Source organism: Oncorhynchus mykiss, chromosome 3, assembly GCF_057628025.1.
Source record: "Oncorhynchus mykiss isolate SJ-2025 chromosome 3, ASM5762802v1, whole genome shotgun sequence".
Taxonomy (NCBI): domain Eukaryota; kingdom Metazoa; phylum Chordata; class Actinopteri; order Salmoniformes; family Salmonidae; genus Oncorhynchus; species Oncorhynchus mykiss.
The window spans coordinates 77,533,738-77,557,895 of NC_143024.1; the positions used below are offsets into that span (position 1 = coordinate 77,533,738).

At 39.7% G+C, this 24,158-nt stretch overlaps 1 pseudogene across 1 annotated transcript; it reads right to left on the reverse strand.

Moving 5' to 3' along the window:
* Positions 1–11,112: 11,112 nt before the first annotated feature.
* LOC110505400 (zona pellucida-like domain-containing protein 1 pseudogene) lies at positions 11,113–13,136 on the reverse strand (annotated as a pseudogene). Its single transcript, XR_016494974.1, has one exon. The product of XR_016494974.1 is annotated as a zona pellucida-like domain-containing protein 1 pseudogene (transcript).
* Between the last annotated feature and the right edge of the window lie 11,022 nt (positions 13,137–24,158).

Here is a 24,158-nt window from a genome sequence, read left to right on the forward strand (position 1 = left end):
TTTGTTGGCTTGTTTCCAGCTTTTTGATTCTATTGAGATGTATGGAGTTGCCTTTATAGCCAGGTCTCCTTCTTGGGATTGGACAGAAACAAGGTCAATGTCGCTCTGCCTATTCAAACATTTCCATTGTGTTGAGGGTGCCACGCACCATACCTAAAGGCAATTCATGAAACCCAACACACCTTTTAGTTCAGAAATGAAGCAGAGACAATGGCATGTTTCTTTTGTGAATGTTCTTAAAAAATAGATTCCCTTGGCCTGCTAATATGATGTTTCAAGGAGTAAGTGTTGAATCCTTTGAAAACGCAACCTTTGACGGCCTCATTTTGACTCCCAACAATACCGTTGGCCTTTCACATGATCCAAATGTGGTCATAAGAGAGCACACGATGGCCCAGAATATCATTCAACTATAATTATGATTTGACAAAGGAAAGGTCAACTGCTTTGTTTATAAGATAATTTACAGTTATTGTTGTCTTGACTCTGAGCCCAATACTTAACTCGCATGTGAAAGCTAAGCAAAGGTCAATGGAAGCAATGGGGGCAACCTTTTGGGACCCCCCAAAAAATAATCCCAGTGGAACGTATGTTCTCTAGGTCTACTTTCCATCGCTGTTCTAATTACCTTCTGCTTTACAAAATGCCCAACCCATCCTCTGGTTATAGAACCATGTTTTGTTATGCTGTGTTACAGAAGTAGAACTCTCTTTCTTTTCTTTCTCATTATGTTTTTTAACAATATCACTTTGTGTGATTTTAAAATGTGCATTATAAATAATAAAAACTGGAGGGGTGCAAAGCCTTTGATAGAAAATCAAATGTTGTACTGTAGATACAGCAGATCCCCCTAATTGTATGGGACACTTTTAAATGTGCCGTTAGGGGCCATGCAAAGAATCCATATTAAGAAAGGAAATAGAGGGACTAACAGTACAGATAGATAGCAATAAAAACAGTACCACAGGGCCACAGAATATGTTAGAGGAAAAACAAAAACAAATGGAGGAACTTATTAAAGAAAGATCAAGTGTAATATATTATTTAAAAAAGAATCAAACTGGATGGAATATTGGGAAAAATGCACTTTTCAATCTTAGAAAGTGTTAATTAAACAAATCCGCCACCCTTTGCCTTGATGACAGCTTTGCACACTCTTGGCATTCTCTCAACCAGCTTCACCTGGAATTCCAGTCTTTAAGGAGTTCCCACATATGAATTGGGTTGAAGTTGGGTGACTATGGAGGCCAGGTCATCTGATGCATCACTCCATCACTCTCCTTCTTGGTCAAATAGCCCTTACATGGCCTGGAGGTGTGTTGGGTCATTGTCCTGTTGAAAAACAAATGATAGTTCCACTAAGTGCAAACCAGACGGGATGGCGTATTGCTGCAGATTTCTGTGGAAGCTATGCTCGTTAAGAGTGCCTTGAATTCTAAATAAATCACTGACAGTGTCACCAGCAAAGCACCCCCACACCATCACACCTCCTCCTCCATGCATCATGGTGGGAACCACACATGCAGAGCTCATCCGTTCATCTACTCTACGTCTCACAAAGACAATGTGGTTGGAACCAAAAATCTCAAATTTGAACTCAAACTAAAGGACAGATTCAAATCAAATCCAATTTTATTTGTCACATACACATGGTTAGCAGATGTTAATGCGAGTGTAGCGAAATGCTTGTGCTTCTAGTTCCGACAACGCAGTAATAACCAACGAGTAATCTAATCTAACTATTTCACAACAACTACCTTATACACACAAGTGTAAAGGGATGAAGAATATGTACATAAATATATATGAATGAGTGATGGTTCAGAACGGCATAGGCAAGATGTAGTAGATGGTATCGAGTACAGTATATACATATGAGATGAGTAATGTCGGGTATGTAAACATATAAAAGTGGCATTGTTTAAAGTGGCTAGTGATACATGTATTACATAAAGATGGCAAGATGCAGTAGATGGTATAGGGTACAGTATATACAAATTAGATGAGTAATGTAGGGTATGTAAACATTTTATAATGTTATATAATGTATAATGTAAACATTATGCTCAAGTTTTTTGGCCCAAACTCTCATGAGGACCGCCACAGGAAAGGAAGAAGTCTCTTCTTCTTATTGGTGTCCTTCAGTAGTGGTTTATTTGCAGCAATTCGACCATGAAGGCCTGATTCATGCAGTCTCCTCTGAACAGTTGATGTTGAGATGTGTCTTTTACTTGAACTCTGTGAAGCATTTATTTGGGCAGCAATTTCTGAGTCTGGTAACTCTTATGAACTTATCCTCTGCAACAAAGGTAACTCTGGGTCTTCCTTTCCTGTGGCGGTCCTCATGAGAGCCAGTTTCATCATAGCGCTTGATGGTTTTTGCGGCTGCACTTGAAGAAACGTTCAAAGTTCTTGATATGTTCTGTATTGACCGACCTTCATGTCTAAAAGTAATAATGGATTGTCATTTGTCTTAGCTTATTTGAGCTGTTCTTCCCATAATATGAACTATCTTCTGTATACCACCCCTACCTTGTCACAACACAACTGGTTGGCTCAAGCGCATTAAGAAGGAAAGAAATTCCACAAATGAACTTTTAACAAGGCACAACTGTTAATTAATTGAAATGCATGAAGCTGGTTGAGGAAATGTCAAGAGTCAGCAAAGCTGTCATCAAAGCAAAGCGTGGCCACTTTGAAGAATATCAAATATCAAATATATATTGATTTGTTTAACGCTTTTTTGGTTACTACATGATTGTTTCATAGTTTTGATGAATTCCCTATTATTCTACAATGTAGAAAATAGTAAAAATAAAGAAAAACCTTGGAATGGGTAGGTGTATACAAACTTTTGACTGGTACTGTATATTATATATTTGGAATCAAGCCAATCAATTAACAAGATAATAATAGTCTTATCAAAAATAATATTTAATTTACAATCTGTGGATACTATGAGATTAGAAAAGTTCAGAATTCATGTAAGACGTCACAGCACAGTTGAAAAATATATGGCACAAGAAAATCAAGAAAGGGTGGTCCATGGGACGGGCTGGGCTACGGAGATAGGTGGGATGGGCTACGGAGATAGGTGGGATGGGCTACGGAGATAGGTAGGATGGGCTGAGACAGAGTGACTGAGGGCTGGGATTTAAAGATCATGATCTGTAATAGTTAGGACCAAAAACACATACGTGCATACATATATCATGTATTCTGGATATGTCTGAGTACCGTTTTATGTGTCATGTAATACTGTGTATACTGTGTACCATGTATGTGAAATGTATTAGTAATGTACATGTAGCAAAATACCTGTAAAAAACAAAAATGTTAAACAAAGTTACTTTTGTCCCCCGGAGAGAAGGGATGGGCCAATAATACAAAAAACATTATGAACACCTCTTCTTTCCAGGACATAGACTGACCACGTGAGTCCAGCTGAAAGCTTTGATCCTTTATTGATGTCACTTGTTAAATGCACTTCAGTATAGATTTTTAAACCATTTTTATTTCACCTTTATTTAACCAGGTAGGCCAGTTGAGAACAAGTTCTCATTTACAACTGCGACCTGGCCAAGATAAAGCAAATCAGTGCGACAAAAACAACAACAACATAGAGTTACACATAAACAAACGTACAGTTAATAACACAATAGAACAATCTATGTACAGTGTGTGCAAATGTAGAAGAGTAGGGAGGTATATGGCAATAAATAGGCCATAGAAGCGAAATAATTACAATTTAGCATTAACACTGGAGTGATAGATGTGCAGATGATGATGTGCAAGTAGAGATACTTGGGTACAAAAGAGCAAGAAGATAAATAACAATATGGGGATGAGGTAGTCTGGTGTGCTATTTACAGATTGTCTGTGTACAGGTACAGTGATCGGTAAGCTGCTCTGACAGTTGATGAAGATGAAGGGGAGCGGGTTAAAGAAAGATTTTTAAGCCTTGAAACAATTGAGACATGGATTGTGTATGTGTGCCATTCAGAGGATGAATGTGCAAGACAAAATATTTAAGTGCCCTTGAATGAGGTGGTTTGTGTCAAGAACTGCAACGCTGCTGGGTTTTTCACACTCAACAATTTCCTGTGTGTATCAAGAATGGACCACCACCCAAAAAACATCCAGCAAACTTGACACAACCAAGGGAAGCATTGGAGTCGACATGGGCCAGCATCCCTGTGGAATGCTTTCAACACCTTGTTGTCCAAGCCCTGATGAATTGAGGCTGGTCTGAGGGCAAAACAGGGGTTGCAACTCAATAGTAGGAGGGTGTTTTTAATGTTTTGTACATTTTTAATGTATATACAGTGCCTTCGGAAATAATTAATTCAAGTATTGGGGTGGCAGGTAGCCTAGTGGTTAGAGTGTTGGGCCAATAACCAAGAGGTTGCTGGATTGAATCCCCGAGCTGAAAAGGTAAAAAACTGTAGTTCTGCCCATGAACAAGGCAGTTGTCCCACTGTTCCCAGGTAGGCTGTCATTGTAAATAAGAATTTATTCTTAACTGACTCGCCTTGTGAAATCAAATTAATCAGACCCCTTGACTTTTTCCATATTTTGTTACATTACAGCCTTATTCTAAAATTGATTAAATAGTTTTTCCCCCCCATAAATATACACACACAAGACCCCATAATGACAAAGCAAAAACGTTTATTTTTTATTTTTTAGAAATTGTTGCTAATTTATTAAAAATAAACTGAAATATCACATTTGCGTAAGCATTCAGACCCCTTACTCAGAACTTTGTTGAAGCACATTTGGCAGCAATTTCAGCATCAATTCTTCTTGAGTATGACGCTACAAGCTTGGCACACCAGTATTTGAAGAGTTTCTCCCAGTCTTCTCTGCAGATCCTTTCAAGTGCTGTGGAGGTTGGATGGAGAGCGTCGTTGCACAGCTATTTTCAGAGATATTCCAGGTTCTGGCTGGGCCACTCAAGGACATTCAGAGACTTGTCCTGAAGCCACTCCTGCATTGTCTTGGCTGTGTACTTAGGGTCATTGTTCTGTTAGAAGATTAACTTTCGCCCCAGTCTGAGATCCTGAGCACTTTGGAGCAGGTTTTCATCAAGGATCTCTCTGTACTTTGCTCCGTTCATCTTTGCCTCGATCCTGACGAGTCTCTCGCTCCCTGCCGCTGAACAAAATTCCCACAGCATGATGCTGCCTCCGCCATGCTTCGCCGTAGGGATGGTGTCTGGTTTCCTCCAGATGTGATCTTGTTTTCATCAGAGCAGAGAATCTTGTTTCTCATGTTCTGAGAGTCTTTAAGTGCCTTTTGGCAAACTCCAAGTGGGCTGTTATACGCCTTTTTACTGAGGAGTGGCTTCTGTCTGGCCACTCTACCATAAAGGCCTGATTGGGGCTGCAGAGATGGTTGTCCTTCTGGAAGGTTCTCCCATCTCCACAGAGGAACTCTAGAAATCTGTCAGAGTGACCATCAGGTTCTTGATCACCTCCCTGACAAAGGTCCTTCTCCCCCGATTGCTCAGTTTGGCTGTTCGGCCAGCTCTAGGAAGAGTCTTGGTGGTTACAAACTTTTTCCATATAAGAATGATGGACGCCACAGTGTTCTTGGGGACCTTCAATGCTAAATAATTTTTTTGGTACCCTTCCCCAGATCTGTGCCTCGACACAATCCTGTCTTGGTGCTCTACGGACAATTCCTTTGTCCTCATGACTTGGTTTTTGCTCTGGCATGCACTGTCAACTGTGGGACATTATATAGACAGGTGTGTGCCTTTCCAAATCATGTCCAATCAATTGAATTTACCACAAGTTTTCCAATCAAGTTGTAGAAACATTTTTAGGATGATCAATGGAAACAGGATGCACCTGAGCTCAATTTATAGTCTCATTGCAAAGGGTCTGAATATTTATGTAAATGAGGTATTTCTGTTTTTTATTTATAATAAGTTTGCAAACATTTCTCCAAAAAATGTTTAGCTTCATCATTATGGAGTATTGTGTGTAGATTGCTGAGGATTAAAAAAATCTATTTTAGAATAAGGCTGTAATATAACAAAATGTGGAAAAAGTCTAGGGGTCTGAATACTTTCCCAAGGCACCGTATATTATCATTGACCTTTTTGTTTGATAGTTGTTACTTTGTATTCTAAATTCTGATGTAATTGGTACTGTATAGTTGTTTGTGTGCTGCTTATTGGTTAGGGGTCCTTTGTAAAATAGATGTCCATCTCCATGGGACTACTACACATGGATGAATAAAGATAAACATGCTGTCTGTGATGTAGTTACGTAAGACCTAAGACCTGATAAATAATCATTGTAAAGTCCTCATGGTTACAGTTAGTAATTGTTAGGGTATCATCTAGGACTGAAACTATTAAAAGTGCTCCTTGATTACCTTGATATGGAAAATGTATAGATTAGATTTGTCAGCTTTCCGTAGGCCATTGTTTTTCTCCATTTCTGAAGACTCGGGGTGTGTTGGTTTCATCAAATTCCCTAGTGGCACCCTCTACACAATGGAATTGTTTCATTACACAGAGCGGCTTTGACCTTGTTTATGTCTAATCCCAAGAAGCCCTGTCTGTAAAAGTATGTCTCCACATCCCAATAGAATTGAAAACCAGGACACATTTTAGTGTCCCAGTCAAGATATGAACACAGCAAGGAATGCGAAAATGCATCTCCTTAGCGTTTTTCTTTAGGCCATGATGGTCGCAAAGAGCAGTCAACTAGAACAAGTGTTGTTCTTTTGATGCAGAGAGCATTGTGGCATTAAAAGAACAGCAGACTGCCAGCAACAACAGACACTTCTACAAGTCTTCATGTCGCAGTGTGTATTCTGGCCTTCGTCTGCATCATCGTCATTATTACGGCAGCCGTCTCCTACAGGAGACTCGACCGTTAAAGCACCACTCACAGAAGCCTGGGTGACACCGTTCCTTTAAATAGAGAGTTAGCTCGTTTCAATACTCTGGTGGACTGGTCTTCTTTTTTGTTTTTCTTCTTTCATTTTGTTTACCGTTGGCCAGTGAGAGATTCATGTTAAGTAGTTTTAGGAATAGAAAACAAAAGGAAAGTAACAGGAACATTGTTATATGTAGGATTGTAATGTAGGATAACAACAATGCTTCAACAGATCTTGAGAATATGTAGAACATAAAAACATACAAACTAAACTGATAACCCTGAATTATGTCACAACATTTGAACAATTGAAATTGAACTCACTGTACCTTTCAATTTATTATTTTTGTAATTTATTGTTCTTTGTCTTACTAATTTGTGTTTAAAAAAAACACCAGCAGATCTATGTTGAAATGACCTGTATTGTGAATTTGTTTTCATTAGCACATTCATAAACGTAGGACAAACGCACTTTAAATGTCCAATGAAGCTGTTTTTATCTGAAAACCATAATTTCTGGGTCACAATTATGTTCCTTACTGTGATTGTTTTCAATTAAAATTGTATCCTAATTTTTATGGATATATACAAAGAAATGTCAATAGAAAAACAGGTCAAATGGCATGAAATGTAGCTAGTTTGCTGTCTTACCATCCTCAGTTTTAAGTGACTGCGTTTGCTGGGTAATGTTAGTTGACGAGCACGTAAGAACAGTGTCCTGACGAGAGAGCACGTTTTCTATTCCAGGCAAAATTGCCACCATTAGCTCATTGTTATGGATGTATCCCAAACAGCTTAAACAAACGCAAATGCAGCTGCTTTGCTGTTATTCTAGCTGTACTGTTTGACCTGACTATGTAAGACAGCAAGGCAACTGAACATTTAGAATGAACAACTGGTCCATAGACATAGAACAAAAACACGTAACGACTGGGTCGCGTCTCTGGCAACCTAACCGATAGAGTGAACGGCCAGCAGGCTTGGCTAGCAACCATAGATGTGTCAGGACTAGACCTATATTTTAGTTAAGGGATGAAATAGTAGCCTATGAATACATTTATTATTTCATTAGCAACGTCCTCATACCTATGACCGCAGCACAGCCGTGCTGAAAAAGTAGTTTAGCGTGCCCTCTCTTGTACAACTACTTTATTAACTCATTTCCATCTGGTGATGTCACCAGGCAGGCCAAAAGTCCATCCCACCAAAACAGGCAGATCTTTTCAAACGGCTCTTACACCAAAAAGGCGTTATCATAATTTTCACAATTTCATAGTATTATTCCCACCTCGTGTGGAAATAAATATAAACACAGGAATATCTAGTTTTTGACTGCACTGGGCCTTTAAATTCAGTAAAACATTTAAAAGTCAGAAAGATAACTATACTTAGACTTGGGGAAATGTTTGCCTGACATGTAATACTTCACTTATCCAACACATTTAGTTCAATGTGAGTTTAATTAAAATAGTGTTGTGTGAACTAATACTGACCCTTAGCTTTGCAAAAACTTTAAATATTGTGTTGCCAAGAGCTGATAGACATATTTCCAATTAATGGATTAATCAATTAATGGATAAGGACGTCTGCTAAATTGATCATTTCTTAAATGTAAGTCTTATGCATTTGACTAGCTTTGGCAGTTAGTTGATTGATCTCTTGGGATTGTTGTACCAGTTTATGTAGTCTGTAATTAATCACATTGAAGTTGCTCATACACACTATTACGTCCAGATCTTGGATCCTGAATTACAAAAGCCATAAAAATATACTTTTTTTGTATAGTCTAAATGTGTAATGTTTTTGTGGATTAGTTATTCATTTCACACATCATAATCATATTTATATGGTTACACATTCCCACCCCAATATGCCCACACACGCACCTGAAACAACTTGTAACAAATGCAATGTATTTGTATTTATTAAGCATCACCATTAGCTGCTGCCTCGGCAGCTAAATCTCGCCGCCATTCGATTCTGGAGCAGTGGAAACACGTTTTTGGAGTGATCAATCTGGCAGTCTGACGTAAAATCTGGGTTTGGTGGATGCCAGGAGAACGCTACCTGCCCCAATGCATAGTGCCATCTGTAAAGTTAGGTTCGATATAATGGTCTGGGGCTCTTTTTCATGTTTCGGGATAGGCCCCTTAGTTCCTGTGAAGGTAAATCTTGACGCTAGAGCATACAATGACATTCTAGATGATTCAGTGCTTCCAACTTTGTGGCAATAGTTTGGGGAAGGCCCTTTCCTGTTTCAGCATGACAATTCCCCCATGCAAAAAGTGAGATCCATACAGAAATGGTTTGTTGAGATCGGTGTGGAAGAACGTGACTGGCCTCCATAGAGCCCTGACCTCAACCCCACCTTTGGGATGAATTGGAATGCCGACTGCGAGCCAGGCATAATCGACCAGAATCAGTGCCAGACCTCACTAATGCTCTTATGGCTGAATGGAAGTCCCTGCAGCAATGTTCCAACATCTAGTGGAAAGTTTTCCCAGAAGAGTAGAGGCTGTTGTAGCAGCAAAGGGGAGGACCAACTCCATGTTAATGCCCATGATTTTGGAATAAGATGTTCGACAAGCAGGTGTCCACATACTTTTGGGTGTGTCTGTGCCTGTGTGTGTGTGTGTCTCTTCACAGTCCCTGCTGTTCCATATGGTGTATTTTATTTTGTACTTTTTTTTATTCTACTGCTTGCATCAGTTACCTGATATGGAATAGAGTTCCATGTAGTCATGGCTCTATGTAGTACTGTGAGCCTCCCATAGTCTACTTGGGGAATGTGAAGAGAAATCTGGTGACATGTCTTGTGGGGAATGCATGGGTGTCTGAGCTGTGTGCTAGTAGTTTAAACAACAGCTCAGTGCATTCAACATGTCAATACTAAGCATGTCAGTAATAAGTTACATTTAATAACAACATTTCATCAAATTATTAAACAAATTAGCAATGTAGCAATTTAGCGGCAGCTTAATTGGGCATTTGAGCAAATTTTTACAACCAATTTTAAATTAAATGAAACATATGGATTTTGTTTGGCATATTTTATCATCTCAACCAATGCAAATGAGCAAAATGTCCATGTGGTTTTCATTATGAGAATCCAGTATTTTTTTTAAACAGACATTCTAAGATGGTTGAAAACCAGGAAGTGAACATTAGCAAAACCAAACCTCATTAATCACGCATTATCAGTACAAATGTAAAATGTTGTTGACCTTCAAAACATAATTTTGGAATTATTACATTTATAAAATGTTGTTGCTTTATAATCTTAGTCATTCTTGAATAATATGCTTTAGCAGGTGGATGAGTTGCCTATTAAAGGAATTCCATTTAATCGAAGTTAGCTATAATTAATAAATATTGTTCTGGGATTTTTTTTGTCTGTGCAAATAGAAACATATTTTTATATTCATATCAGTATTTACTCTCTGCCTGTTATCTTCAATCTGTTTTACAATATTACTCAGTACATGTCATTTTACAGTTATTGTGAGCATATTACAGTAAACACATGGATTTAGATATATTAGAATATTCATAATTTAACACACAAATGTATCATATTTTATTAATATTTGATATCAGTCCTCATCTAACTAGGCTTGTCCTCCATTATAAGTAACTGAAGCAGACATAAGGTTCATTAATGTATATATATTTTTATTATTTAAAAAGTCTATGCAAATTCTAATACAAAATGAGTTTACCCTAATTGGGCAACTCAACTGGCTAGTTGAGATGTTTGTGATGCATTATCTAGCAAATTATAGCACCCACCGGGTCTAGTCTACTCTTGTGATCTTTGCCAGTGTTGCTAATACTCACATTGTGCCTACTTCTGTGGTGATTTAAGGACAATGCAGTCACTTATAATATTTTCTGCAGTACAGTACATGTGGGTAAATGAATACACAAATGAATGCATGTCGTTTGTTGCCCTGAATGTATTATGTTGGTGTTAGAAGTGGGCTATAGGGCCTTAAATTTGGAATGTATTGTCTACTCTAAACAATACAGATGTCTGATGGATATTTAATTTAAACTATGTATATCATTTGAATTAATACATAAAATAACCATTGTGAGCAAAATGACCTCTGTTATGTTATGAGTGTGGACATATTGTGGATTGACATGAAAAATTATGTCTTAATGTTAAATTCATAGGAATGTGGTTGTGAATACAAATTCTGGACTCAGGCCATTTTGATAGAGATCGGCAGGTGGCAATATTTTTATTAGGATAAAGAAGTTAGATCAATTGAATAAATAACAAAAACAATACTTTGAAGGGTACTGTTAGTTCACTTTAGAAATGCTCCACACAAAGTCTGTTCTCTGAATACATTTTAACATTTTGTGACAAACAGACAATTTCAGGATTATACTTTTCTGAGATGGCATTGTTCTAAAATCATTAAAACACCTTGTTCTCCAGATCTTATCAAGGGATTTATGCATTCTGTTATCCTATCTACATACTATTATTTTGTTTATTTAACCTTTTTTAATTATAAAGCGCATGTATGCATTTGCAAAACTTAAGCACTAATAAACGAGCTATGCATGGGATAAACTGTCAAAGTCCCTTCACATCAACTTTTCCAAAATATACATTTTCTCTAAATATTTTAAGTACACTGTAAAAAAAGAAAATCCTGATGTTTTTGCTAGTTACCTGTAAATTACTGTAAAATAAGGTACAGTATGGTACAGTAAATTCCAAAGAAACTTTGGTTTAAAAGTACATTACTGTAAACTGACTGCCAGTAAGTTACTATAAAAACAACAGGATTTATTTACAGTGTATGTACACAAAATAATTGCTGATGTCTGGCAGATTATTCTAAAGTACATCTACAAAACAAAGTTTCTGCTCTTGGCCAAAAGTATAATAAGTCAGTCCTCTACCGGAGTTGTGAGACAAGCAGACAGAAGCACTACTGTGAGCTGGTGCAAGCAGAGCAGTCTCCCCTTTAATGGTTGAGCCTCTTGTAGAAGACCGCTGCTATCACAATGGCGATGATGCAGGCGAAGGCCAGGAAGCCCACTGTCACCGCAAGACCTGAAGTGGAGTTAGAGTTGTTGCTGCCCATGAGTTGTTCTTTTGAAGCTACAATGCTCTCTGCTTTAGTGGTAATGGGAGGGGAGGTGAGGGTTTTGTACTCTGTCACTCCAACTTCGGTAGCAGGAACAGCACTCCTTCTCCTCCTCTTGTTACATTGCATGAAGGTACTGCAGGTGCTCTTCTCACAGAGACGGGTGATGCAGTGGAGGAAGTAGGTGGAAACGGTCTCATTCTGCTGCTCGATGAAGCGGAAGGCCGGGAAGGAGAAGCGGGCATTATGACTATTCCCGTTCTCATGCATGGTGGTCATCTGCTCCTTGTTGCAAGGGACAAACAGGTTGAAGAAAGTGGAGTTAGTGGGTAGAGGAGAAATGGAGGCGTAGCATCGGTCCAGGAGCACATTGTACTGGGAGGTCAGGTTGGTGGCCTTGACTTGCGCATAGACTTTGGTTCTCAGCTCAAGACCCAGTTTCGGAATGACCATGGGAGTAGTGTAGTTGACATCACTGAAGAGTTCAAGTCTCAAAGTGCTGATGAAACTACCATTGTTGTCCTTCACTGCAATGGAGGATGCTGACACATCAATTAGGGTGTTGTTGATCAGGTACTCTAGGGGATAGGCACAGGAGTAATAATACTTCAACTCAGTGTTGTAAGTGACTGTCCCTGTGGTGGGATCATATGATCGGACCACCCCGCTGATGTTGACTGTCTGGATGTTGGAGAAGTCAGAAAATATCCCTGTGCCTGGAGCGCTGGTTGTCCTGAAGAGGCTGCCACAAGAATTGGTCGTGTTGAGGGGTAATTCAAACCTCAAGACCGGTGGAGTCACATTTCTATCCACGGTTCCCTTGCAGGCTGGGTCATTCATGATGTTGTTGAGGATAAGCAGGGACTCGTTGTAACCAGTGTAAATGGCAGGGCAGATGAGGATAGCCAGACCAATAGATTTGGTGCCGCAAGTTACTGAGATATCAGTGTATGCTGGGCGTCTTAAATTCAACCCACAGTCACTTAATTGTAGTTGACTGCTCTTTGCGATCATCATTGCCAAAACGAAAAAGCTGAGAAGCTGCATTTTTGCGTTCCTGCTGTGTCTTGACTGGGACATTAAAATGTGTCCTTTGCTGTTTGTCTCCTGCTTTTTGATTCTATTGAGATGTATGGAGTTGTTTTTATAGCCATGCAGGGTTTCTTGGGATTGGACAGAAACAAGGTCAAAGCCGCTCCGTGTATTGAAATAATTGCATTGTTTTGATGGTTACACCTACCTTGTGGCAATTCATGAAACACAAGACACCTTAAGTCTTCAGAAATGAAACAGACAATGGCCTAGTTCCTTTGTGGCATTGCTTTAACAGATAGGTTCCCTTGACATGCTAATATGATATTTCATGAAGTAAGCAACGAAACTCAAACAATACTTTGATGGCCAAATTTGTTTTTGTCTCAACAATACCCTTCTAACCTTTACATTCTTATGACGCTAATGTGCTCATACAGTACGAGATCACAATGCACTGACCTACAGGATTATTTCATCCATGTTCATGTACAGTGCCTTCAGAACCAGGTCAACTGGTCTAATTACACTACCATTTTGGGGGAGAGAAAATTGTAAAGAATGAAACAAATGACTACTCAATTAATACGGCCTCATGAGAGAACACACTGACTCATGTGTGTGCACATGGGACTGGCTCTCTTTATAAGCCTTGTTTCTTTTGTTTAAAGTGTGGCCTCCCAGGGGAAGGAGCAGGTGAAAGGGAAGCTGACATTTTGAAGCTGCGGCAGAGCCTTTCTGGAAGCCTTGGTTTTGCTATTAGAAGTATTACTTAGATTAAATGATGACTTGCGTTAAGGTTATAATAATTCACCTACAATTTTTGCTTGATGGAATTGATGGAATTGTTGTTTGACTTTTGTAATTGTTTTGTGTTATTGCATCCATACATTTTTTTGTGCTGAACCAACTCTAACTTAATTTACGGAAACGTTAATTGTGAGTAAAATCAAATAAACTGTGAATTGGGACTACAGATGTAAGATAATCATTTGATCACTATTTTATTGCAGAGACAGTAAAATTAGGTAGTCCTATGTTTTCTGAGAGGGTAGTTACAGTGCATTCAGAAAGTATTCATACCCCTTGACTTATTCCGCATTTTTTTTGTGTCACAGCCTAAATTCAAATGTAGTAAATAGATTTTATTTCCACCTATCTACTACACACAATACCCCATAATGACAAAGTGAAAATATGTTTTTTGAAATGTTTGCTAATTTATTGAAAATGAAATACAGAAATATTTCAAAGTATTCACACCCTTGAGTCATACATATTATAATCACATTTGGCAGTGATTACAGCTGTAAGTCTTTCTGGGTAAGTCTCTAAGAGTTTGCACACCTGGATATTACAATATGTGCATATTATTCTTTAAAAATATCTTCAAACTCTATCAAGTTGGTTGTTGATCATTTCTAGACAGCCATTTTCAGGTCTTGCCATTTCAAGACGATTTAAGTCCAAATGTAACGAGGACACTCAGAAACATTCAATGTCATCTTGGTAAGCCTTGTGTTTAAGGTTATTGTTCTGCTGAAAGGTGAATTTTTCTCCCAGTTTCTGTTGGAAAGCAGACTAAACCAGGTTTTCCTCTAGCATTTTGCCAATGTTTAGCTCTATTCTGTTTATTTTTATCTTAAAAAAACTCCCTAGTCCTTGCTGATGACAAGCATACCCATAACATGATGCAGCCATCACTATTCTTGAAAATATGAAGAGTGGTACTCAGTGATGTCTTGTGTTGTGTTGGATTTGCCCCAAACATTAAGCTTTGTTTTCAGGACATAAAGTTAATTTCTTTGCCACATTTTTTGCAGTTTTACTTTAGTGCCTTATAGCAAATATTCTGTATGTTTTGGAATATTTTTATTCTATACAAGCTTCCTTATTTTCACTCTGTCATTTAGGTTAGTATTGTGGCATAACTACAATGTTGTTCATCCTTCCTCAGTTTTCTCCTATCCCAGCCATTTAACCCTGTAACGGTTTAAAAGTCCCCATTGGCCTTGTGAAATTCCTGAGCGGTTTCCTTCCTCTCCGGCAACTGAATTAAGAAGGACGCCTGTATCTTTGTAGTGACTGGGTGTATTGATACACCATCCAAAGTGTAATTAATAACCACAAAGTGATATTCAGTGTCTGCTTTTTTATTCAAGAGGTGCCCTTCTTTGCGCACCATTGGAAAACCTCCCTGGTCTTTGTGATTTGATCTGTGTTTGAAATTCACTGCTTGACTGAGGAACCTTACAGATAATTGTATGTGTGGGATACAGATATGAGGTAGTCATTCAAAAATCATGTTAAACACTATTATTGGGCACAGAGTGAGTCCATACAACTTATTATGTGACTTGTTAAGCATATTTTTACTCCTGACCTTGCCATAACAAAGGGGTTGAATACATTTCAGCTTTTCATGTTTTATTCATTAGTGAACATTTCTAAAAACGTCATTCCACTTTGACGGTATGGGGTATAGTGTGTAGGCCAGTGACACAAAATCTAAATTTAAACCATTTTAAATTCAGGCTATAACACAACAAAATTAGCTAAAAGTGAAGGGGTGTGAATACTTTCTGAAGGCTCTATATGTTACTTTGACATTAAACAGAAGGAAAAGTATTACCTTCTCTTGTGATTCATTCATGCTTTTTATTCAAAGTATTTGCTTAATATTACCACAACCTGGTCCTAGTAACATGGACACACTATCACCCTTCTCCACTGTCCGAGATGGAACATGAGTAGGGGTCATTGTTGAAACTGAAGAACCCCTTTCTGCAGCGAGGTGGGAGAAAATTAGATACTCTAACCTAGAGCCACTTACTGTACAATATGTGTAAGTCCATTCAGCTAAGACTACCACCTACAATATAAGATATTTTAGCAAGTAAATCCTTCATCAAAAGTAGCTGCTATCGGAAAAACAATTAAATGTTGGAAGTTGTGTGCACACGTCACTTTGGGTCGTTTGTTCTTCTTTGTGTTATATCATATCAAATCAGTTCAGACTCTTTGTTGTTGTTACTGTAGCTGTGCCAGCCGCTAGCTAACAGAGGTTCAGACTGACTGGTGAGAGGTAATGCCAAATGACCTCTGGCTTTTACAAATTGATATGCTTTGTCAGGCCTGTGGAATTAAAGGCTTCCTCTCACTTTCTTCCCCAAGCCAGAACAGGTTCCTTATCGTCTCTAAACCCCAGACTCTGACTCGGCTCACTAAGATATATCTTTGTCCGCTCAAAGAGGTTTCTCTCTTTGCTGTTAAGATAAATCATTGACTGCTTAATTCTTTTGACAGTTTTCTGGCTTGAAAGGCTTTTCAGGAGTGTATCAGTTCAGAAATCCCAGTGGTGTTCACATTGTGTGGGAATTCAACACGGTTCTTAAATTCAAATTACTTATAGTTGGCTCTAATCTGGTCAGATGTGTTAATATTTTAGGAATAAAGGGCTACCACAGCTAATGATAATGAAATTGAATATGTTGCTTTTATTGATAAGGTGGAGTAATTTGATTTTTAGAGCAAATTAAGAATTTAATTTGTTTTAGCTTTCTGGTAGGTATTATCCACATGAAAGAGTATAATGTTTTGGTCAACCATTGTTGTTGCGGCTTTATTCTGAGGTTGTATAAAAGGTGATGATACTTTGCATTGTAACATTATCTTCCTGGAGACAGGTAAGACAAAGATTGATACTTACCATAAAAGGGATCATAGAATAGGCTTTACTGATATACACAATATCACATATCCTAGACAACTGAAACTGGCACAATATGTAATATGATAGCAGTCATCTTGAACTACATGTACAGTGCCTTCAGAAAGTATTCACACCCCTTGACTGAGGATGGATCAACAACATTGTAGTTACTTTACACAATACTGTGTACCTACAGTATTATGTGCCTGTGCAGAATACACATATTGCTAAACATGCATCCTGTTTGCAACAAGTGTCACGATCCTCGTATTGAGGAGACCAAAGCACAGCGTGGTGTGAATGCATGATTTAATGAAAGACGGAAAAACACGAATACACTAAAACAAACAAACTAACAAGATGACCGTGACTGCTGTCGAAACACTGTGCTAACATGCACCATAACAGACAATAACCCACGAACCACAATACAAAACAGGCTACCTAAATATGGTTCCCAATCAGAGACAACGAAAAACACCTGCCACTGATTGAGAACCATATCAGGTCAAAACACATAGAAACAGACTAACTAGACATGCAACATAGAATGCCCACTCATATCACACCCTGACCAAACAAAATATAGAAACAAACAACGCAAATAATGGTCAGTGTGACAAGGCACTTGTAATAGAGCAAAAAAATGTGCCAAAGCAATTCACTTTTTGTCCTGAATACAAAGTGTTATGGGTCAAATCCAATATGACACATTGAGTACCACTCTCCATATTCTCAAGCATAGAGGTGGCTGCATGTTATGGGTATGCTTGTCATCCTTAAAGACAGGAGAATTTTTCAGGAAAGAAAAGAAACTGAAGGGAGCTAATCACAATCACAATTCTAGGGGAAAACCTGGTTCAGTCTGCTTTCCACCAGACACTGGGAGATTAATTCACTTTCAGCAGGACAATAACCTAAAACACAAGGCCAAATCTACACTGGAGTTGCTTACCAAGAAGACAGTGAATGTTCCTGCGTGGCCTAGTTACAATTTTGACTTAAATCTACTTGAAATCTACACTGTCTAGTTCCGACAGTGAAGCAATATCTAACAAATAATATCTAACAATTCCACAAAAACCTAATACACACACATCAAAGTAAAGGAATGGAATAAGAATGTATAAATATCTGGATGAGCATTGTCATAGCGGCATAGGCTAAGATGCAATAGATAGTATAGAATACAGAAAATACATATGAGATGAGTAATGCAAGATATGTAAACATTGTTAAATTGGCATTATTAAAGTGACTCGTGTTCCATTTACTAAAGTGGTCAATGATTTCAAGTCTGTATGTAGGCAGCAGCCCCTCTGTGTTAGTGATGGCTGTTTAACAGTCTGATGGCCTTGAGACAGAAGGTGTTTTTCAGTCTCTAGGTCCCAGCTTTGATGCACCTGTACTGACAGCGCCTTCTGGATGATAGTGGGGTGAACAGGCAGTGGCTCGGGTGGTTGTCCTTGATGATCTTTTTGGCCTTCCCGTGACATTGGGTGCTGTAGGGTTCCTGGAGGGCAGGTAGTTTGCCCCAGATGATGTGTTGTGCAGACCACACCACCCTCTGGAGAGCCCTGCGGTTGTGGGCGGTGCAGTTGCCGTAGCAGGCGGTGATACAGCCCAACAGGATGCTCTCAATTGTGCATCTGTAAAAGTTTGAGAGGGTTTTAGGTGACAAGCCACATTTCTTCAGCCTCCTTAGGTTGTAGAGGTGCTGTTGCGATTCTTCACCACACTGTCTGTGTGGGTGGACCACTTCAGTTTGTCAGTCATATGTACGCAGAAGAACTTAACTTTCCACCTTCACATCGACGGGACAGTAGTGGAGAAGGGGCTGCTCCCTCTGCTGATTCCTGAAGTCCACAATCATCTGCTTTGTTTTGTTGGCGTTGAGTGAGAGGTTATTTTCCTGACACTGAACTCCGAGAGCCCTCACCTCCTCCCTGTAGGCCATCTGGTCGTTGTTGGCAAATTTGATGATTGAGTTGGAGACGTGCATAGCCACACAGTCATGGGTGAACAGGGAGTACAGGAGGAAGCTGAGCATGCACCCTTCGTCGAAGGAGAGGCGGACCAAAACGCAGCGTGGTTATTTATAAACATCTTTAATGAAGATGATAACATGAACAATATACAAAACAAGAAACAGTGGAAAACCAAAAACAGTCCTAACTGGTGCAAAACACAGAGACAGGAACAATCACCCACGAAATACTCAAAGAATATGGCTGCCTAAATATGGTTCCCAATCAGAGACAACGATAACCACCTGCCTCTGATTGAGAACCACTCTAGGCAACCATATACCTACCTAGACTACTATACTAAACACAACCGCATCAATCTACAAAACCCCTAGACAAAACAAACACATAATTCACAACCTGGCCTGACCAAAATAATAAAGAAAATACAAAATACTAAGGCCAGGGCGTGACACATATCTATTTTGTTTTATTCATTATTTGATTTATTTACCCAGGTAGGTCAATTTAACAACAACTTCTAGTGATCACCTGTTTTCCAAAGATCTCTTGACACTGTCTAATAGGGTCACATTGCATATAACAAAAACGTCACACCTGAAGCAACATTAACTTCAACACAGGTCCATAGAGAATCAAGAATGAAGTGCATAGAGATGTAGGATCTTAATTTGTGCCAGTTTGCTACAGCAAAAAAATAAACCTGCAGCTACAGGAAATGTGAATTATTATATAGATTACACTTAATGGACATTTCTTGTAGCGGTTGCTTTTTCATTTGGGCAAATCTGTCTGACATTTTAACCTGTTATGGCTGCAATCCCAATACCAGGGTCGATATGACAACTACCAGTGAAAATAGAGGGCGCCAAAATTCAAACCACAGAAATCATTCTAAATCTATTTTTCGTTGTTAATCCCTCCAAAGTGTCCGATTTCAAATAGGCTTTTCAGCGAAAGCACTACAAACGATTATGTTAGGTCTCCACCAAACCACAATAAGCACAGCCATGTTCCAGCAAAATGTAGCCTTCACAAAAAACAGAAATAAAGATAAAATTAATCACTAACCTTGAATTATCTTCATCAGATGACACTCATAGGACTTCATGTTACACAATACTTGCATGTTTTTTTTGATAAAGTTCATATTTATATTTAAAAAATCTGAGGTTACATTGGCGCGTTAGATTCACTAGTTCCAAAAACATGAAGTGATTTTGCATAGCCACATCATTCAACAGAAATACTCATCATAAATGTAGATGATAATATAGTTACACACATGGAATTATAGATCTACCTCTCCTTAATGCAACCGCTGTGTCAGATTTCAAAAAAACTTTACGGAAAAAGAAATGCATGCACTAATCTGAGATGGCGCTCAATTTAAAAACACCACAGCCGCAAAGATGGCGTCAACATAAACAAGAAATTACATGATGAATATTCCCTTACCTTTGATGATCTACATCAGAAAGCACTCCAGGAATCCCAGGTCCACAATAAATGTCCGTTATTTATGTCCAAATACCTTCTTTTGTTAGAGCGTTTGGTATACATATCCAAACGCTAATTCTGGTCAGCGTTATATCGGACAGAAACTTCAAAAAGTGATATTACAGGTCGAAGAAACATTTAAAACTAAGTACAGAATCAATCATTAGGATGTTTTTAACATATAGCATCAATAAAGTTCCAACCGGAGTATTCCTTCTTGTCTTCGTGAGCAATGGAAGGCAAGTGACTACCATGAGGAAAAAGTGGGATCACAAAATGGCTGCTTGAAGGACAGCTGATATAGTCTGCTCTCATTCACTCCCACAACAACATAGAAACCTGATTATAATTTCTATTGATGGTTGACATTTAGTGGAACCCCTAGGCAATTCAACATCATTCATATCTCAAGGTTATTTCATTGGGGACTCTGGTGAATACATACAAGCTCAGATTTCTGACTTCCTGTTTTGATACCAACTCAGGATTATGCCTGCCAATATGAGTTCTGTTATACCCACAGACATCATTCAAACCGTTTTAGAAACTTCAGAGTGTTTTCCATCCAATACTAATAATAATATGCAAATATTAGCAACTATGACTGAGGAGCAGGCCGTTTGATATGGGCACCTTTTCATCCAAGCTACTCAATACTGCCCCTGCAGCCATAAAAAGTTAAAGTGGAAATTATTAACTTTAGAAGCCTTTTAAGCCTTACATGCACTACAAGTTTGCCTTTCCTGCTGCACAGGAAAATTATTAGCAACAAAGGAGTGATCAAATTAAGATCCTGCAGCTGTAGTGAAAGGGACTCTGAACAAGCAATGGAAAAATGAATGGAATGGAAAAAATGTTAAGTGGAATTTTTCAGTCAGTCAGAGACCGTCGGGCAACCAACAGGGTCACATTGCACCAAGGTTAGTATCTAGGCTACTCAAGGGTCCCCCAACGACCTTCACAGTCAGAGAATTGGAACATGGTTTTTCCGTGATGAATGTCAATGACATGCCAACACTTTATCAATGACTGCCCTCCGCTGTGTCCCTTTCATGTGTGAAAGATGGCAACTGTGGAGCAGCTGTTTAGAGCTGTAGCGGGATATGCCAGTGTCCCCACATTATAGTAGCTTGAAGGTCTTTCACACATAGTGTTGTAACTGGACAGTTATAAGGAGGTAAGGAGGTAAGGAGGTAATGTACTGCATATCACATATCCTCTTCCTCCTCCTCCTCCTCCTCCTCCTCCTCCCCATCTCTCCTCTCTCCCCTCTGCCCTCTCCTCTCTCTGCACTGCAGTCCATTGTGGAGTTTTTCTACCATCACCCACTGAATCCCGCACCTCTGTCTCTGATCTCCCCACCCCTCCCTGGCCCCTAGTTAAGAGTTACATCAGATGTGGCTCCTCCCTGTTTGGAAGACTAATTAATTTTGTCCCGCCACAATTTGACTATTGGGTTGGAAAGACCAGGTAAATAAATGTGTTTGATCTCCTCTTTTTCTCTCTCCCTCCCAAATTCTAGATACCCTCCAGATTTCCTCTGTAACAGCAGCAGCAGAGGGGAGAGGGAGACAAAAAAGTTCCCATTTGTTTTATCTGGCTTACTTGCCAGGTCAGAGGTCAGAGCAAGGCAGTTTTAAGGCAGAGTTCTGACCATGATACAGTAGATAGCCCTTGGTATGTGTATGCGTGTCTGTGCAAGTGTGTGTGTGTGTGTGCGTGTGTGAGTGTGTTTGCGTCTTGTTTGCGTCTGCAAAGGTTTGTGTGTATGTCAGCTGTGTGTGTCAACATTTTCAGGCACACTGCTGTGTACACTTACATGCCTCCTGTCTGAGTTGGTGTGTGTTTGTGTGTGTGCGCGCGCGCGCGCGCGTGTGTGTGTGTGTGTGTGTGTGTGTGTGTGTGTGTGTCTTGTTTGCGTCTGCAAAGGTTTGTGTGTACGTCAGCTGTGTGTGTCAACATTTCTAGGCACACTGCTGTGTACACTTACATGCCTCCTGTCTGAGTTGGTGTGTGTTTGTGTGCACGTGTGTGTGTGTCTCTGTGTCTCTGCGCGCACGTGCTTGTGTGTTTGAATGTGTGTGCTCGGGGGGACCCGAGTGTGTGAGTGGCGGTCTCTCTGGGCCGGGCCATAACTGTGATGGATGGGCCGTGTGTGGAGGCGGTTATTATTTGTTATGTGAGCGGGTGTGTGTGACAGCCCGGCGTAGTAGGCCATACACCTGCTGCGAGAGAGAGCCCGGCCGAACAGCTGTACGTATTTATTTAGCAGCTCACTCCATGGGCTGCAGGAACAAATCAACCAACAGCTAATAAAACCTGCCTTTATGATGTCTACTCTGTTTGCCCCAACAACTGGCTAGCGGCATCATGTGTTTTTCTTACACCCGCCACCATACAAAATGTAATCCTGGACTAAGGTGTCACTTCTGGACTGTGTGGCCGGTTTAATATCTGGTCTTAGTGCTGGGGTAATCAATGCTGCATGGTGTGTGAGTGAGTGTTTTGTGTGCATGCGTGCATGTGTGTTGTCATATGTTTCTCTACATAATGTTATTTTTCGAGTTTTATACACATCAGTTTTAGCATCTAGCTGTTAATACTTGAATACATGTGTTTGTTTGCTTTGTGCTAAAAGCTGTGAAATGAACGGCATGTATAAGGGTGAGTGAATCTCACCTAGTGGAGTAGCACAGTTTCGCAGGGCCCCCAGCAAGGTCCGAGCAAGGCAGTTTTAAATGGAATTGCCTATATTTAAAAATAAAAATAAATTCATGGCTTATGACTTGTTCATATGCTATCTGGGGGGCCCAACCTCAGGGGGTGACCCCAACCCCCCAAAACACTTGTGGGCCCCCCTGCCTTGCGGGGGCTGCGTGGGTGTGTGGTACGCCAGTGATCTCACCGTGTGTGTTTCTATGACATAACTGATGCGTGAGTGTCTGTCTCAGTCCCGTGTGTCTTAGTGCAGCTGTGTTGTGTCTCTGTGGACAGAGAGAGAACAGTGGCACCATTGTGTTGTAATTGTGAGGTTTGGCCTGGTAGAGAAAGAGAAGGAAAGATATAGAGAGAGAAAGAATGGCAGAGGAAACGATACGAAGGAAGATGCAGAGCTAAATAACCATTTGGCATCGCACCTGTTGCAGAGGGAAGAGCTTATGTCTTGTCCATGACGTCGTTTAGCGGCTCTCTGAATGGATATTTATCCCATTATCTCCGTTCCTGTACATTCTGTTCTGCCCCAAGCTCAACAAGACTAGACCCATGAAGCAACAAATAATAAAACACGCTCGCACGCACACGCACACAAACACACACACACACACACACACACACACACACACACACACACACACACACACACACACACACACACACACACACACACACACACACACACACACACACTGTAATGTGGTGCCAATTGTTCCCCCTGGTCTATCCATACAATATCTAGGGTCTGTTGACAACTGTTGAAGTCTAAGGGGTGTGATGTTGTCATAGTTGCAGCAACTAGGAGAGCCATGCACCCACACCTGCTGAATACACAGGCCAGGCGCTATGTGGTCATAGGAGTTGTTATATTAAATACACAAGGTGCCATGGTGTCACTTGGGCTGCTGTGTTAAATGGACCAGGGTGTGATGCTGTGACAGTCACTGTAACAATGTTAAACAGTGTTGCACTCTGACACTAGCAGTGTGATGTTGTGATGTTGAAAAGCTGATGAAAGAAGACAGGCGGATTGTGCTGGCCCGCTCAGCTAGCTGGGGTTAGTTAGTTATTGATGGCAGTGTCTTACGTTCCTTGGTCCTGCTATAAATATTCCAAGAACTGAGGAAAGATAAGTGTGAATTATGAACAAGTGCATCCATCCATGGTTCCCAAAATATTTATAGTCATGTGTCAGCTTCTTACA